The following is a 16063-nucleotide window of genomic DNA, read 5'->3' as shown; positions in this document are numbered from 1 at the left end:
TAGTTGGCATTCTCCAGCCTCCTTTTATTGTTGCTATAATATCTTTTTTTTATTAAATTGCTCACAGGTAACAACATACAGATACGCTGTGATAAGCTCTGCGAGCTGTACTGTTTGCAGGGAATCTTAGGTCACCGTCATGGAGCTCTGAAAATGGAAAATCAAACCCCACATTCAGACCAAATTCTATTTGTTCCAGCGCTTCTTGCAGTTGACTGGTTTGATACACAACACATTTGACTGAAAAGCAGCATTTTTATCAAAGAAAACTAAAACAACACTTTCAGCTGTTCAATTGTCCAATTAATCTGGGATTGAAAAGTTAAGTGGTACTGAAAAACAGCTGTATTTTGTCTGGTAGTCTTCAGCAAAGCTGTAATTCCTGTACAAGTACTACGGATAATGCAGAAATAGCAGCAATGGGAGGCAGTAGTCTGGAAAGAGGAGAAAAGAGAACGTATCTCCTTGAGATCTGCTAAGAAACTGGAGCAAATACAGAAAGGAACCTCTGTAAAGAAGCATTTTTGGACAGAAGTGTAAGATTCCTTAGGCACGAAGGGATGAAAAAAACTATACTAAAATATAGTTCATAGATTACTTTAAAATCCGGAGGAATTGACTTGTACATACCTCAGACAAGTATTTAGGATTTGTTCTTCGTGTTGTTATAATAAGTTGCTCTTAATTCTTCCTTTAATGCTGTGGTTAGACAGCCAAGATGTCACATTTATATGGCTACTGGGAGAGACTCAACAACTGTGGGTGAATGAGATAAATTAAGCAGTAATTAAAGCCTTCTTGTGATACGCCGTTTAATTACCTCTCTTTTCCTGCACATACCAACATTTTTTCTTTCTTTTTTTTTTTTTTTTTTTCAGAGAATCCAAAACAAAAGAAAATTAATAGTAGCTTTGATTTTATGAGAAGCAACGTTAGGACCACAAAACAAATTACAACCTCAGAGACTCAAATGCCAGTTTCTTGTTTTTCATGGAAGTCATTCTTTGTACTCCCCCAGTCTGTGAAGAAGTTATGCAGAATTTATTGGCAATGAAAGCCCACTGGGTTATATATAAGAATATAATACGATCTAACAGAAATTTACATTTGTTCTTTTTTTTCGTTACGTTATAACTTAATAGGAGATACACTGTTCTTTTAATATTCCCAAAGATATTTCGCCACTGCAGATTCACCATTTTCTATTAAATTCTTGATAACATTTTCATAAAAGTCTGACTTGCTTTATCATACGTCAAACAAAGAAACTCATCAGATGATATTAAAAAAAAACAATGACAGTGGCAGTTGATTAAAAGCCAGGAGGGATTATTACAGCAAAACCAAATAAACACAGCCCAGGAAAAAAAGTGATCCAGAGAACATGAGGATAACCTATCTATAAATGCTTTAATAGCACAGCTCTGGGAAGGTTATTATTTAAGGTGATTCACAAAACAAACCTGTGAGTCAAAAAACACCTTTTGAATATTGGAAGGAATCTCCTGTAGACACAGAATCACAGAATTGTAGGGGTTGGAAGGGACCTTCAGAGCCATCTAACTGGAGAACAGTCTCACTGTCAATCCCTTATTATTATGGGATGGAAAAAAAAGCTGTTTTATTACCTTACCCCCCCCCCCCCCTCAGTTCGAGGGAGTAATGACCTCTAAGAGTTCCTTTCCAATTCAGACTATTCTATGATTCTATTCAATGATCCTATGAAAACTATTAATGACAGATGAATAAGCAAGTGGTGATAACAAGGATCTTAATACACACAAAATTATTGCATGTGAAGTCCTCAGAAAACAAAATATATCTTAAGAGATCAAGAAATCAAAGAAGTGCTCGGATAGTGGTTTGGTGCTGTAAAACCCTTACGTTTATGGAAGCTTAGGTGGCCCCTCGGCCCTTTTAAAACTTCTTTTGGCAAGACCTTATAGGTCTCTATAACTTCCCGAAGGGGGATTGTAGTGAGCTGGGGGTTGGCCTCTTCTCTTGTGTAATCAGTGATAGAACTAGAGGGAATGGTTTTAAGCTGTGTCAGGGGAGATTCAGGCTGGACATTAGGAAGTATTACTTCTCGGAAAGAGTAGTCAGGCATTGGAATGCACTGCCCAGGGAGGTGGTGGAGTCACTGACCATGGGAGTGTTCAAGAAACGCTTGGATGTGGTGCTGAGGAATATGATTTAGGAATATGATACTTTAGGAAGTATTGGTAATGGTTGGACTAGATAATCTTCTAGGTCTTTTCCAACCTTGATAATTCTGTGTGGTTCTGTGGTTCTTTTGGCAAGGTTGTTGGTGCAGAATTACATTTCTGAAAAGGCAGCTGCAAAAAATAGTCATTTAAAGGCCTTATTATGAAAATCCTTGGCTTGTAAAAACGAACTGTCATTTAAAGGCCTTATCCTTGCTTCACAACCCCCTTTTGCAAAGCCAATCACTTCCAGCTCGCTTAAAGTAAACCTGCTGCCACTTGGCAAAACTAAAGAGCAATTCCTCCACAGGTACAGCATGAGCTGGTGTTATTTTCTGGGCCAACAAGTGATCTGTCATAGAAGATAAAGTAGAAATATTATGTCCTTTAATGCCACAACGGCAACATTAGGACGCCAGCTCTGAGGTAAAACCCGCTGAGGGGAGACAGGGCGGGAAGCTCTGAGGGGCGGTGGGCGGGACAACGAGATGGGGGGGGGCCGCCACGCTGCATTCTGATTGGCTACTTAAGGAGGAGCTGTGCCCGCTGGGCGGGGTGGCGCGCACGGCGGTCACGTGATGTTTTGGGTGCCGGCATCGCGGCGCGGGCGCGCGGCGGCAGGTGAGGTGCGCGCGCTGCGCGTGCACGTGTACACGTGTGTGTGCGCGCGGCCGGTTTAGGGGGGGGGTTAATGTAATGGACGTGCTGGGTTTAAGGTATTGCATAGGGGTGTGTTTGCGAGTGGTGCTGGCCTTGCAATGGGTGTGCATGTGTGGTTAAAGGCTGTTCTCGGCCTTGCATGGGGGTGTGGGAGTGTGTTTGTAACCTGGGAGCAAGGCTGGGCGTGCATGTGAAAGCTGGAGACCTGTTGGTTGTGCAAAAAGATTAATGCTCGTGTTTGTAAGCTAGGAGGAGGACTGGCCTTATGTGCAAGGTGGGGCCTGTCGTGTAGAGTTTGTGTGTTTGTAATATTGGAGCAGGGCTGGCCTTGCTGCATGTGCAAGGTGTGGACTTGCTGGCCTTGCTCACAGTTTATGTTCGAGCTTGTGATTTGGGAGCTCAAATCACTTTGATGATTGACATGGCTTGACATGGGGTTTGCATGTTGAAAATAAGGTTTGTGATTTGCCTTCCAAAGTAGCATCTGTGGCGTGGAGTTTGGGTGTTGCAGGATTAGGATTGCTGGCATTTCATTGACTTGCAAGGGGCTGGCCTTGCACACAGCATGCATGTGTAAAATAGAGACTCACTGGCCTTGCATAAAGTTTATGTTTGTGTTAGCAGCCTGGGAGGAGGACTGGCCTTGCATGGGGGCATACAAGTGTAAAGGGAGGGTCTGTTGCATGGGGTTTGTATGTTTGCAAGCTCTAGGACCTTCCACATGGTGTGCATATGCAAACCAGAGACTTGTTGGTCTTGCACATGGTTTGTGCATTTCTGAGCAGTGAGAAAAAGGTTGGCCTTGCTTAGAGATATGCCAAGAAGGGCATGAATGCTTCAGTGGCAGCAATGGGTTCAACTGGTGCAAGTCTCCAAGGCATGTGCAAACAGAGTGCATCTTAGGAAGCCTCGGGGCATGGATGTTCTTTGCTTTCTCAGCCCATGTGGCTATGAATCAGCTGCTAGGATGGAAATGTCATCCTCAGACTTGTAAACAAAATGGTTTTGGGAAAATGCAGGTAGGGGAATAAAAATCTCATTGAGCAGAGAAAGCACTACTTCTGCAGCAGTCCTTGGCCAGCTTGACAGAGCCTTGTTTGTTGTTGTTTGTACTTTATGAAGTTAAGTTTAGTCCTAGCTGCATGGGATGGCATTTGGGAAACTCTTTCAGTGTCTTTGTGTGCACATCAGAAAGTTTTGCAGCTTGGAAGTGTGTTTTTCTCCTGTCTCAAATGCATGGAATGTACAGTGAGAAAGCTTGGACTGTTTGTATTTTCAATGCACTGTGACATTTGCAGCTCAGACTGTGTCTTCGCATGTGTTCTGTGCTCCCATACAAGTGGCCACTTGTTTGTTTGCAAATGCAAAGATAGCTCATGTGCACTGTGGGATTGGAATCCCAAGATTTTGCTTATCGAGCTGGGTAGAAATGTAGGGTTGTGTAGAATTGGGGAGACATTGGTGTTGCATGGTCTCCTTTATTCATATAACAGAATCATGGAGTTGTTTGAGTTGGAAAGGACCCTTAAAAGTCATCTATACACTGCAGTGGGAACAGGGTCACCTACAGCTACATCAGGTTGCTCAGAGCCCTGTCTAGCCTGACCTTGAATGGCATAGGCCATCAACCACTTCTCTGGGTAACCTGTTCCAGTGCCTGACCAATCTTAGTGTAATAAGCTTCTTCCACTCATCTCCAGGTTGGTCTCTGGCTATTCCCAGGGTGCTGATGACGCACTGATTCCCTTTCTCCAGACATCGAGTGAGCAGGAAATAACATCCACCGCTCCCTCCCTTGCTGTTTTGGTTGTGTCTGTTGATGCAATTGAAAATAAAAAGCACAGCCACCACTAATGTGGCTTTACAGACACTGAGCTCAAGTGTAAATGTAATTGTGCATCCTGGTTTCTCAGTTACATCTCCCTGCCTGCTTTCTCTTGTATTGTGTGTGAAGTGAGGAGAGCAGGAGCTTGGAGAAAACTTTATGGGTATGGAGCCTTTGCCTTGCATTTAATATTGCATATAATATTGTATAATCATATGAATACAGAATATCCCAAATTGGAAGGGACCAGTGAGAATCACTGAGTTCAGTTCCTGGTTCTGCAGAGGACCACTCAAAATTCAAACCATGTCTCTGAGGGGGATTGCCTAAATGGTCTTTGAAATCCAGCAGCCTTGGGCTGTGCCCACTGCACTGGGGAGCATGTTCCATGCCCACCACCACCACCTCTGGCGAATACCTTTTTCCTTATACCCAGCCTGAGCCTCCCGTGTTCCTGATGAAGGGTGGTGGAGACCCTGGACCGTGATGGTTTGGATATCATCCTCTTGGATGAGGATAAGTTGCTGAAGCACCTTGCTTTGTGATTGCAGAGATGCCCTGAGGCACCTTGGCACCTTCCTGGTGTTGGCCTTTACTTTGCGCATAGGATTGCAAATGATGCTGAGAGTGAAATCTGTGTGCTGTCCTTGGATAGTGGCCCAGATTTGTGGGTGGAGAATTGAGTGTGTGAATGATGCAGGTCTATACAGACTCATAGAATCATTAAGGTTGGAAAAGACCACTGAGATCATCCAGTCTAACCATCAACCCACTGCCACTGTGCCCACTAATCATTGGTAATAGACTCACAGTCCATGGAGGTGTTGAGGAAATGTATAGATGTGGCACTGAGGGGTATAGTTTAGTGGTATGGTGGGGTTGGTTGTTGACTGGGCTGGATGATTTCAGTGGTCTTTTCCAACCTTAATGATTCTATGATTCCTTGCCAGCAAGATGCCTGTTCTGGGGCACGAAGTCATCCTTAAGTATCTTCAGAAGTTTGCACATTGATATAACACCACTTAAAATCTAATTAAAAAAGAAAAAAAAGCAAAGAGGAGGCAAGCTGTCAATGAATTAGTCTGCGCTTCCCCTCGCTTATAAATATATATCAAATGGTATTTTGAATTGCTGATTCTTCTGGGAGTTCAGGGATATTTAAATAGCAAATGGGAAAGGGTAAATAATATCAAGATAAAAATAAATGCTTCTGATTCCCTGCCTGTGCCATAAATGCATTCTGCTCTATGATAATTGAAAGAACTTTAAAGAAAACTGATTTACTTTTGCTGTTTTTGTCTTCCTTTCTATACTTCAGCTGGATTGAGTGGGCAGATGGCTTTTGCTTGGCTTTGGTGCATCTTCTAGGGTTGCTGTCAGCACAAGTAATGGTGTAAATCTGTGACACCTGAAGGCAGGAGGATCCTTTGCATGTGTTTTGCATAGGGTTGGATTCATCAGGATGAAGCTGCTAACAGCAGAAGGGACTTGTGCGTCCATATCTGGTGCTATGCTTGAGACCTGGTGGTTGGATGGGTACCATGGATGGATGGATGTGACCCATGGGTAAACAGAGGACTGAGTCCTTCCTTGTGGTCGATGTTACGGGGATGAAGGATGCTCACGCCCATTGGTTGTTACTGAGTGCCCATAAAACTATGTATGAAATGGATGCTACAGCTCTGGTTGGAAGCACGTGTTGTTTTGCTGTCAGGAAGGTTATTTGTGTTTTTTAATAACGCACTGTGTTTGTGCCAAACGAATATGGTCAAAACAGGAATCCTGCTATATTTTTCTGCTTGTCTTGCAAATGCTGCCAAGCAAAAGGTTGTGAAGAACCTCTATCCCTACATCTTATGTCTTAAAGGGAACTGTCCAGTTTAACCCATTTCACATTGACTTCTGTTTGCCGTTTGAGATGAGTCTCAGATATGATACGAAGGATCTCTCATACTTTTTTAATAGATGCTTTGGAAAGAAAAAGATTTGAACAACTTGCTGAGGAGCTGTGTGGTAGAGTCTATATATAAAGCCATGAATGCTGTTTAGCTTTCTTTGCGCTTTCTTTTATAATTCTCCCAGAAAGCCCTTTTCATTTACTGCTCGCATGTGACAACTCATGACTGTTACCACAGTCAGCATCTACTGGTGCTCACGTGCCCTCAAATTAGGAGAAAAAGCAGTTTTTTTGGGGGTCTGTTTGCAAGCATTGCAATGGTGGCTTCAAGTTTGGGTAAAACTTGCGGGAGGAAAGTGTGGGCAGAGTTTGATGGCTGTTAGGTATGAAGCTTTATCTGCGACATTCAAGGAGGGGGAAAAGTGTTGGTCTGTAGGAAAGCTGTTGCAAGTGCCATCGCTAGAGGTTGGAGATGATAGAGAGTTTTGTTGTTTTTAAATGAAGCGTTTTCAGGGTGAGCGAGCAATTTTCCCTCCCCAGTGTTATTCAGAGAACGCCACATAACATCCAGATTCCCTCCTTGAGTGTAGTCCTCAGCAGATAAACCAGCATTGAAATTTTCAGTGTGTATAATTTCAGGGAAAAAAAGAGGTCTTTTTATCAATATAACCAGTGACCACAACTAACTCTAAATAACTGCAAGTCCATTAAAGCTGAATTATTACCAAATGCTTTGCAGCATCCCTACCCGCCAAACATGGCTCTTCCTATCCCATCTTGGAGGTTTTGTTATGCTCTAACTTCTATGGCAAGAGAAACACTGCTGTGCATCAGCTTGGCGATGGGAAGGTGAGATCAGGCTGCAGGAACTCAACAGAACTATGCTGAATTGATTGATTTTTTTTTTTGTCTTTGTTTGCTATTTATTATGCTTCCATCCACCTGGCACTGGGACCTGCAGTCAGTGAGCTGTTGAGTTGGTGCAGTTTTAGTATTGTTTCTTTTGGGGCTTACAATAAGTGTGGGCTTAACATGTTGAGAGGGAGTGATGCTGATTGTTTGATTACATTACTAGCTGGGCATAGGGACTCATATTCCTCCATTGATTTAAGAAATAGAAAATCATCTGGATTGGACAAGACCTTCAAGATTAAGTCCAACCATCAACTTGATCTACCAAGTCCTATTACTAAATCATGTCAGTGCTACATTCACACATCTCTTAAATACCCCTAAGGATGGGGACTGTACCATTTCACGGTTCAACATGTCCCAGTGCTTGGCATCCCACTCCTTGAAGAAATTCTTCCTGATAAGGATCTAACCCTCCCCTGATGTAACTTGAGGCGATTTCCATTTCCTTGTGAATACGGAGATAAAAGAGACTGACTCCCTCCTTCTGTCTGTCTTGTGAGCTGAGATGAGTGGTTCAAACCGTTATGGACTGGCTTAGAGACCACATGAAATAACCTTTTTTTCTTTGTACCTTTATTAATGAGAAACCATTAAAGAAAAATATGTTAATTGCTACAACAGCCTGAAATTAACTCTGAACTGTGCTTGTGTATTCCCAGGTGGCAAAAGAGAATACTCATGTTGTTGTATGAGTTGTGCTATGCATTAAGGTGTAGGTTTATCTGGAACCTGGATATCTTCAGCTGTTTGTAGAGCTATAGAATGAGTTGGATTGGAATGGACCATAAAGATCATATTGTTCCAATGCCTTGTTATGGGCAAGGACATCTTCCACTACACCAGGTGGCTGAAGCCTCATCCAGCCTGGCCTTGAACACATCTATGGTTGGAGCATTTGAAGCTTCTCTGGGTAGCCTGTTCCAGTGTCTCACCGCCTTTGTCGTGAAGAGTTTCTTCCTCCAAAGCCTAATGAAGCAAGAGCTAATCCTTTATGCAGCTTTGCCTTTTTACTCACCATAAAGCAATTGATTTATGTTCCCTTGTGACACTGTGTGCTTCCTAGACTCTCCTGAGACCCTCTTAACTTTGAAAATACCTGATTTATACACGTTTCACTGTACCACTAAAGAGTGGGATGCGCAATTTATCTTTCCCATATGTTTTGATGTCTTCTGTCTGCTTGATATATTGCCAGAAGATCTCTTACCTGCCTGTATCTGGTGATGAGACCCCAACATCAGTCCCATCAAACATCCTGCTGCTGGCACTGACCAGGAGCAGATGTTCAGAGAATGAACAGGAGAAACTATGTATGTATAAGTATATATAATATTATATAAACTTTATATAACATTTTGCCCAAGGAGGTGATGGAGTCACCATCCCTGGAGGGGTTTAAGGAGAGGGTAGATGTAATACTTAAGTGCGTGGATTAGTGGGCAGTATTGGTGGTAGGTTGGACTAGATGATCTTAGAGGTCTTTTCCAACCTTGATGATTCTGTGATAAATTATATATATTTCCCATATGTAAGTATACTGTGTGAGTTTTTTTTTGCTTGGGAATGGAGCACCATGCTATCAGTCTGTGTGGTCATGTCAGTGTGTTGGTGCTGTCAGGATCAGCCCAGGATGTGTGCCCAGCTTCCTAATGCTCACCATCCTCTTAGGTACAGGTTGTAAAGCTATTTGGATATCTAGCAACAGAGAAAAACTATATTCTCTTACTAAGGCCATTCTTACTAATGATCAGTTAGGAACAACTGTAGAACTTAAAGTTATGTTGAGCAACAGCATGTTAGCAACTCAGTTTCTCAGTGTTAAGGCTCTTCATCTTCCTTGCAAGTGCCTGAATGTGCAAGTAGGTGGCCAAATGTGGGTGTCAGAGTCCTGGAAATGCTGTCCTAAGCTTTTGGATGTATTTGCTTTAGAGATCAGCTGTGCACTTTGAAAAGACCCTTTAAGCATTGACCACACAGAGCAGGAAAGTTTCTTAGATACGGGTCATTTTTCTACAAATTTAATGGCTTTCTATCTTAGCGAAGTGCCAAAACTGGTCCCTTTGCAAATGCATCTTGGTGAGTGGTGTAAACAGTGCTGTGAGATTACGGGAAAATGGGATGCTGTGACAGATGCACTATTGAATCCAAAAAAGCAGATTGACAGACCCTTTATAGATAGTGTAATATCTCTCTGATTATCATCGCTAGAGCTTTGAGTGGATGGATTTATTCTCTTTTGCCTCAAACACTGAGCAATGGAAAAGACTTCAACATTTTTTTTTTCACCTTATGGAAATACTGGCAGTGTAATTATAAAGATTCTCTTCTATGTATTTTTTTCCTTCTTTTCTGCTTTGCATATTATTCTGAGATACATATTTGTCCTGTTTTCTACACGCTTGTTCCCTTTAGTGTGTAGAGGTATCTCAAAACTGTGGGCTCCCAGGTTACAGGTATGCACTTCTCTCATGGTCTAGTTGCGTTGGTCCCATTCTTATGATAAGAATATAGTATAATTCTAGTCTTGGAAAGAAGGCTGGATCATCTGGATCATCATCTGGATCATTTTTGTGAGGCTTTTGAACACATAATGTAAATCATAGAATTGTTTTGACTTGGAAGAGATCTTTACAGATCATCTGGTTCAACTCCCCTGCCATGAACATGGCCACCTACAGATAGATAAGGATACTCAGAGCCCCATGCAGCCTGACCTTGAATGTCTCCAGGATGGGATGCAGAAGGCAGCCTCTCTTTGACTCACTTGACTCCTGTTTCCTTGCACTTCTTGACTTCTTCCATCCCTGTTGCCCATGTAAGACATAAGTAGCTTTTGCCTTTTACTTGGTGGTTAATTTTTGACGTGAGATGCTGACTTCTTGGGATGCAACTTCCCTGTGACTGGGAGGGCTTGGATTTTGCTGCTTTTCTTTGCTAGCAGAAGAGTGTACATGAATATAAGGCCATGGTTTTTGAAAGGGAGTTTCTTCTTGAAACCTCTGGTGATTCATGGGTTGAGATGGTAATTGACTCCTTGGAAATAGTTGGTAGCTTTCAGGATAAGGTGGTGGGTGTGTTTTAACCTTATTTTACATGCAAGTGGGATTCCTCTGACCTCTTTTTACCTCAGGTGCTGTTCTTTCTCAATTGCTCATGTGGTCCAAAAGCAGTTGATCTTCACTGTCATTTAAAGGCTCAATGAATGTAATCTCAGAGCCCATGTAGTTGATTGAGGCCAACTTTTCTGGTGTTATTGTGTGTGTGCTTCCGTTTCTTACCTTCCTGGCCTGTCTGATGATGGTTATTTTGCTTGCTGTCTTCACACCAGTTTGCAAAGTTGTTCTTGTAAGCAGACGGGGGGTGACCTTGGACTTGCTCATTTGGTAGCAGGGCTTTGACGTGCATCACGTAAATAACTCTGTTGTTTGGTTTCATTGCCTGGACCTGTTTATGCCTTGCCAAAAATAATTACTACCTCTGAGCCTGGGCTTTGCTGGGCAAGCAGGAGGAGGGCATAGAAAAGCCTTCAATTGTTGTTTTTTTGCCTGCTTTCATCAGTGCAGTGCTGCCAGCGGGGACCAGGAGCTCCCTTTTGGGGCATGAATCAGGCGGTGCTCACATTCAACCAGCACTGCTCGTATTCTGGGCACGACTTTCTTTCCTTTCCGCTTTTCAGAGTCATCTTAAATTCACATCCCTGGTGATGCCTCCCTCGCCTGCTCTCCTTTATTACCTCTCAGTTTGTTTTCCCAAGTATGTCCTGTGCTCAGATAAGAATCTTCTGGCTCTGTTGTTGCAAAACCAACTCCACCTGCAGTCGTCCTCCTCCAGCTACAAGGTGCATTCATCCTCCTTTTGGAGGTGTTTTCTGGTTTTCAGCACATTTTATTGAGCACGTTGGTTCTTCCAAGCATATCCTCAAAAGGTGGATGAATACCACTGTTCTTGCTTTGCATCTGAGCCGGCGTTAGCTGTGGTCATGTGTGGAGCTGGTGAGGAAGGCGGGTATTTTTAGTGTGTGCTTCTGTGAGCTCCTTGAGGGTCCGCCTACAGCTGAGTATTAAAATAATAGCAGGGACATTGGGTAATCTTTGCAGCAAAACGTTGATATGCAAATTGCCATCTCAAGAGCAAACCTCAAGGCGAGTTTGGCAATGCACGCAAAGCTCCAGAGAAGTGTGTTTTGAATACAGATTGCAGCTAGGGATTTCACCCAGAGGGCATACTCCTCTCATTTATTCTGAATCTTAGTAAGGCCAGGAATTCAGTGTTGGAAGCCAACAGGGTGAAACGTGTGCACCTTTAAAGAGGTAATAGATTAGTGCTGGTGAAACAAAATGTAACGTCACCTCTGTAACTTGAATTTCCAAGGTTGCAGAAGCAGTAAATTCAGTTGTGTTTCATTTGCAAGTGATTCCTGGGTGCTCTCCAGGGAAGAACTGGCTCCAGTGTCTGCAGAGATGGTTGTGAAATTTGTAGGTATTATCTGATAGTAAATTAGCTTAAACCAACTGCTTAAGTGCTGCTTTGACTTCTGTCTTTTACTCTCTGATAGCTTGATTGTGTGAAACCTCTCAGTGAGGAATAGTGGGTAAGATATATATATTTTTGTTATATCTTCCTGATTACTGTGTTCATAGTGACACCACTGGAAACTGTAATGTCTGCAAACTAGGAGTTTTAAAATGGTGGTTTTGTGGTTCTTAATTCATGTCTGTCCAAGCTCATCCCATGTCCATCAGCACGAGTCAGGCGCCATTTCTTCTTTGTATTCGAACCAAGCTCAGCTACATTCACATCGGAGCATAAGTTTGTAATAAATATATTCATAGCTGAGCAGCTGTGTGGTGTTGGAGGTAGGTTATGCAAATACTGTGTGATTGTGTGAACAGAGAGTGGTGACGAAGGAGGTCAAGGGCAGCTATTCCATGTCTTGGAATCAGTAGGTAGAAGACACATGGGATATCCCAAGTTGGAAGGGACCTACAAAAACAGGGAGTCCAACTCCTGGCTCTGCAGATGACCACCCAAAATTCAAACCCCATGTCTGAGAGTGTTATCAAAATGCTTCCTGAACACAATAGCTTGTGCATTATTTATGGGTTCAATTTGTTATATATTTCTTGAAGCAATGAGCATTGGAACAGGATGCCCAGGGAAGCGGTGGAGTCCTCATCCCTGGGTGTGTGTAGATGTGGTACTGCAGAACATGGGCACAGTGGTGATGAGTTGATGGTTGGACTTTATGATCCCAGGTACAGGTCTGTATGTTGTAGGTCCTAAATAGGGATGATCTTCGGTGGATATATAATCAGATTTCTTTTTTTTCTGTCATGTACCAGGTGGCTGAGACTTTATGGGAACGTTCTCTCGACTTTGATACTAGTTTTTGTTGATCATCTCATAGTTTATTTGTGTCCTTTTACTTTAATTATATATTCCAACACCATTAGAGTTTTAAATATCAAATTTTGAGGGTGTTCTCTGCCAAAACTTCATGGTTTAAGCGCTGTTCCTGTTGGCAGGCATCTCAGGAGCAGTCGACTTCCCTTCTTCGTAACCCCATCCTATCTGCTTATTTTTCCCCTTTTTAAAAATGAAGCAGAATTTGATAAAACAGCAGAGTGTTTTAAGACATTACAAGAAAACACATGGAAACTTAGAAAGTAGTGATCGTTAAAGCACTCTAATGAATATGTAACTGAAGATCACCATGTCCTGCTTGTATCTCAACAGTGTTGGGCAAGTAAAGGACAAGATACATTTCTAGCTTTGCTCATGGGTGTCTTGTGTCTTCTTTGCATCAGTCCTTTGTTGCATCCTAGTGTCATTAAACATGAGCTGGTTTTATCTTCCAGAGCTTTTCACATGCTGCCTTATGCCCAGTTTCATTCCACAGTCATTCATGAAGATATTGAACAGGACAGGCCCCAGTACTGACCTCTAGGAATACCGCTAGTGGGCAATCACCAGCTGGATTTACCTCCATCTTTAGATGATCTTCAAGGTCCCTTTCAACCTAAGCCATTCTGTGATTCTATGTTATTTTTTCTTATTTTTTTTTTTTGGCTAGGAAAAGAAGTTAAGCTGTCATAGCATGGTAGCACTTGAAAATCTCACAAATGGTAAAAATGATATATATATTTTTTGTCTGTTCTCTGACTTCATTAGTATTTGTTGTATCAGATGCTCAGTGAGGGGAAACTGAAATAATGAACTGTGATCTTGCTGGGTAGGAAACGTTTTTGTAATGCTGTGCATTTAGGCTAATTCTGTCTGCCATACAATGTGCTGAGGATTTGTGATCTTAAGCAGACATTTGACAGGTCTTAACTAGTTATGCTATGGCTTGTCAATCAAAATTATACGCCTACCTCACTCCTTCCTACTTTCTCTCTTTTCCAGGTTTTTTATTTAGGTTGGTCATTAAAATTGCTTATAACCATAGAAACAGGGAAAACCCACCCCTTACATTCCAGTTCTTTACCGTGATATTCCTGTACTGTCATCATGTGAGTTATATACACGATGGCTCAAAAAAAGCCTCAGGTAGGCAGAGTTAATTCCTCTATACATAAGTGTTGTTCCTCCTGATGCCAACCAAAGCCAGTGTCCTTCTTGTGTTTGTCTGCCCAGCTGAATGTGAGACCTCCAAGGAGCAAACTTCTAATAAAAGGCACAGGAACAGGTTGCCCAGAGAGACAATGGATGCCCTGTCCTTGCAGACATTCAAGGTCAGGCTGGACCAGGCTCTAAGTAACCTGATGTAAGTATTCCTGTTCACTGCAGGGGAGCTGGACTATATGACCTGTAAGAGCCCTTCGAACTCAAAAAATTCTATGATTCTATGACAGTAGTCAGAGAGACAGATATGTGGAATACGTAGGATGGGGAGGTGAGAAGATGAGGTAAGGAGAGGATGGATTATTCAGCAGAGAAGCCATGTACATGATGTAGTACATACTGATAATTTCAATCTTAGTTTTCATCCTTCCTTGGCTCTCTGCCCAAGGCAATTCCAAGAGATAGTTCTGTAAAACTGGGCCACTAAGGATAAAAGGCAAGTTTTCTGCATGGAGGGGCTTGAATCTCACCTTGGAAGGATGGAATGTGGTACCTCATATTAATGGTTTCTCATATATGTCACAGGAGAAGATGGGTTTATGCAAAGGGTAGTACCTCATATTAATGGTTTCTCATATATGTCACAGGAGAAGATGGGTTTATGCAAAGGAATCTGACATCTCAGTTTACCTGTGCTTCATAGAATCATACAATAGCTTGGGTTGGAAGGGACCTCAAAGATCATTCAGTTCCAACTCCTTGCTGTGAGCAGGGCTGCCAACCACTAAGTCAGGCACTAGATCAGGTTGTCCAAGGGCCCCATCTGTCCTGGCCTTGAACATCTCCAAGGATGGGGCATCCACAGCCTCTCCTGTGTCATGATACAGTAATTACAAAGGGTGAAGACTTGCATCCTTGAGAAATTGCAGTATGTCTTGTTGTTTGGAAGATTCCCTGGATGGAGGTGTGGGTTATACCTGAGATAGCTGGATTTAGGAGTATCATTATTTGTTCTCTTGGAAAGATGATTTTTGACCTTTGGCCAAGGGAAATAACAAGAAAGAGGTACTGTGTGATGTAGCATGACAAGGTGTTGCTGAGCAACCATCATAAAATGTAAAGGTCTTACTTATTTACTCGGTCTTCAAAAGCTGGCCCAAGATATTCTATTTTAACTTAAACTATATATACATAGATGTGACTTTTAAGGGTCTTGATATTGTTTGTCAAATAATAGGAAACAGTAATTGTGCGGCTCTTCTAAGAGTAAGGAATCTCAAGTCAGGGATCTCCTTCAGCATCCTTTGCTGCTGTTTGTGACATCCCGTGTAGTTTGACTTTCTCTACCATCCTGTAACAAGGAGCGATTAGAAGGCTCTGATGGGTCTGAAGGCTGAGTCCTACGTAGTGGTACTCCAAACTAATCAGCCACTTATCACCTATTTTACCTAATATAAAATATAGGTAAAATGCCCATGTATCCTATGTAACAGCTGTAGATAGAATATGAGATCACTAAGCAGGGAAACAACTTTATTTGGGGAACTAGTGGGTGTGGTGATGATGTGTTAATGGTTGGACTAGATATTCTTAAAGGCCTTTTCCAGTCTTAATGATTCTATGATTATGTGGAATCACAAGTTGCAGATTGTTTCTGTCTGTTTCTCACTAGACATCATGGCACTCTGAAACTGAGGTTGAAAGAGTGGTTGGGAGGATATGAAGTAGATAGAAGCCTGTATGTATTTTCCCTTCTCATTTTCACTTCTTCCTTTTCCCTACACAGAGAAGCCACTGAGACAACAAGCTTTTGGTCTGTTGTGCTGCTGCTGCCTTGTGTCAAACCTGTGGCTCCACATCACAAGAGAATAGAAGCGTGGGTGAGTTATCTGTTGTTTTCTTTCACCGACAGCCCTTGCAGTTTCAGGTGGTTTGGTTTGGTTGTTTTCCTCCATATCTCTTGAACTCTTTGGCAGTGATGCTGTATTTTGTTGACCC

The 16063-nt window shown here is 42.3% G+C and overlaps 1 protein-coding gene across 5 annotated transcripts in view; it reads left to right on the top strand.

Annotated features, from left to right (window-relative positions):
- Positions 1 to 2739: 2739 nt before the first annotated feature.
- Positions 2740 to 16063, top strand: part of TSNARE1 (t-SNARE domain containing 1) — a 408620-nt gene continuing 395296 nt past the window's right edge. For all 5 annotated transcript variants that reach the window (XM_015856414.2, XM_032442928.1, XM_032442929.1 and 2 more), the window contains exons 1-2: positions 2740 to 2825; positions 15852 to 15945. The gene's annotated coding sequence lies outside the window, so the exon portion shown is untranslated. The remainder of the gene's footprint in view (positions 2826 to 15851; positions 15946 to 16063) is intronic.

This window comes from Coturnix japonica, chromosome 2, assembly GCF_001577835.2.
Source record: "Coturnix japonica isolate 7356 chromosome 2, Coturnix japonica 2.1, whole genome shotgun sequence".
NCBI classification, from domain to species: domain Eukaryota; kingdom Metazoa; phylum Chordata; class Aves; order Galliformes; family Phasianidae; genus Coturnix; species Coturnix japonica.
The sequence above is the reverse complement of the archived record's forward strand: the minus strand, read 5'-3'. Positions and strand labels throughout refer to the sequence as shown.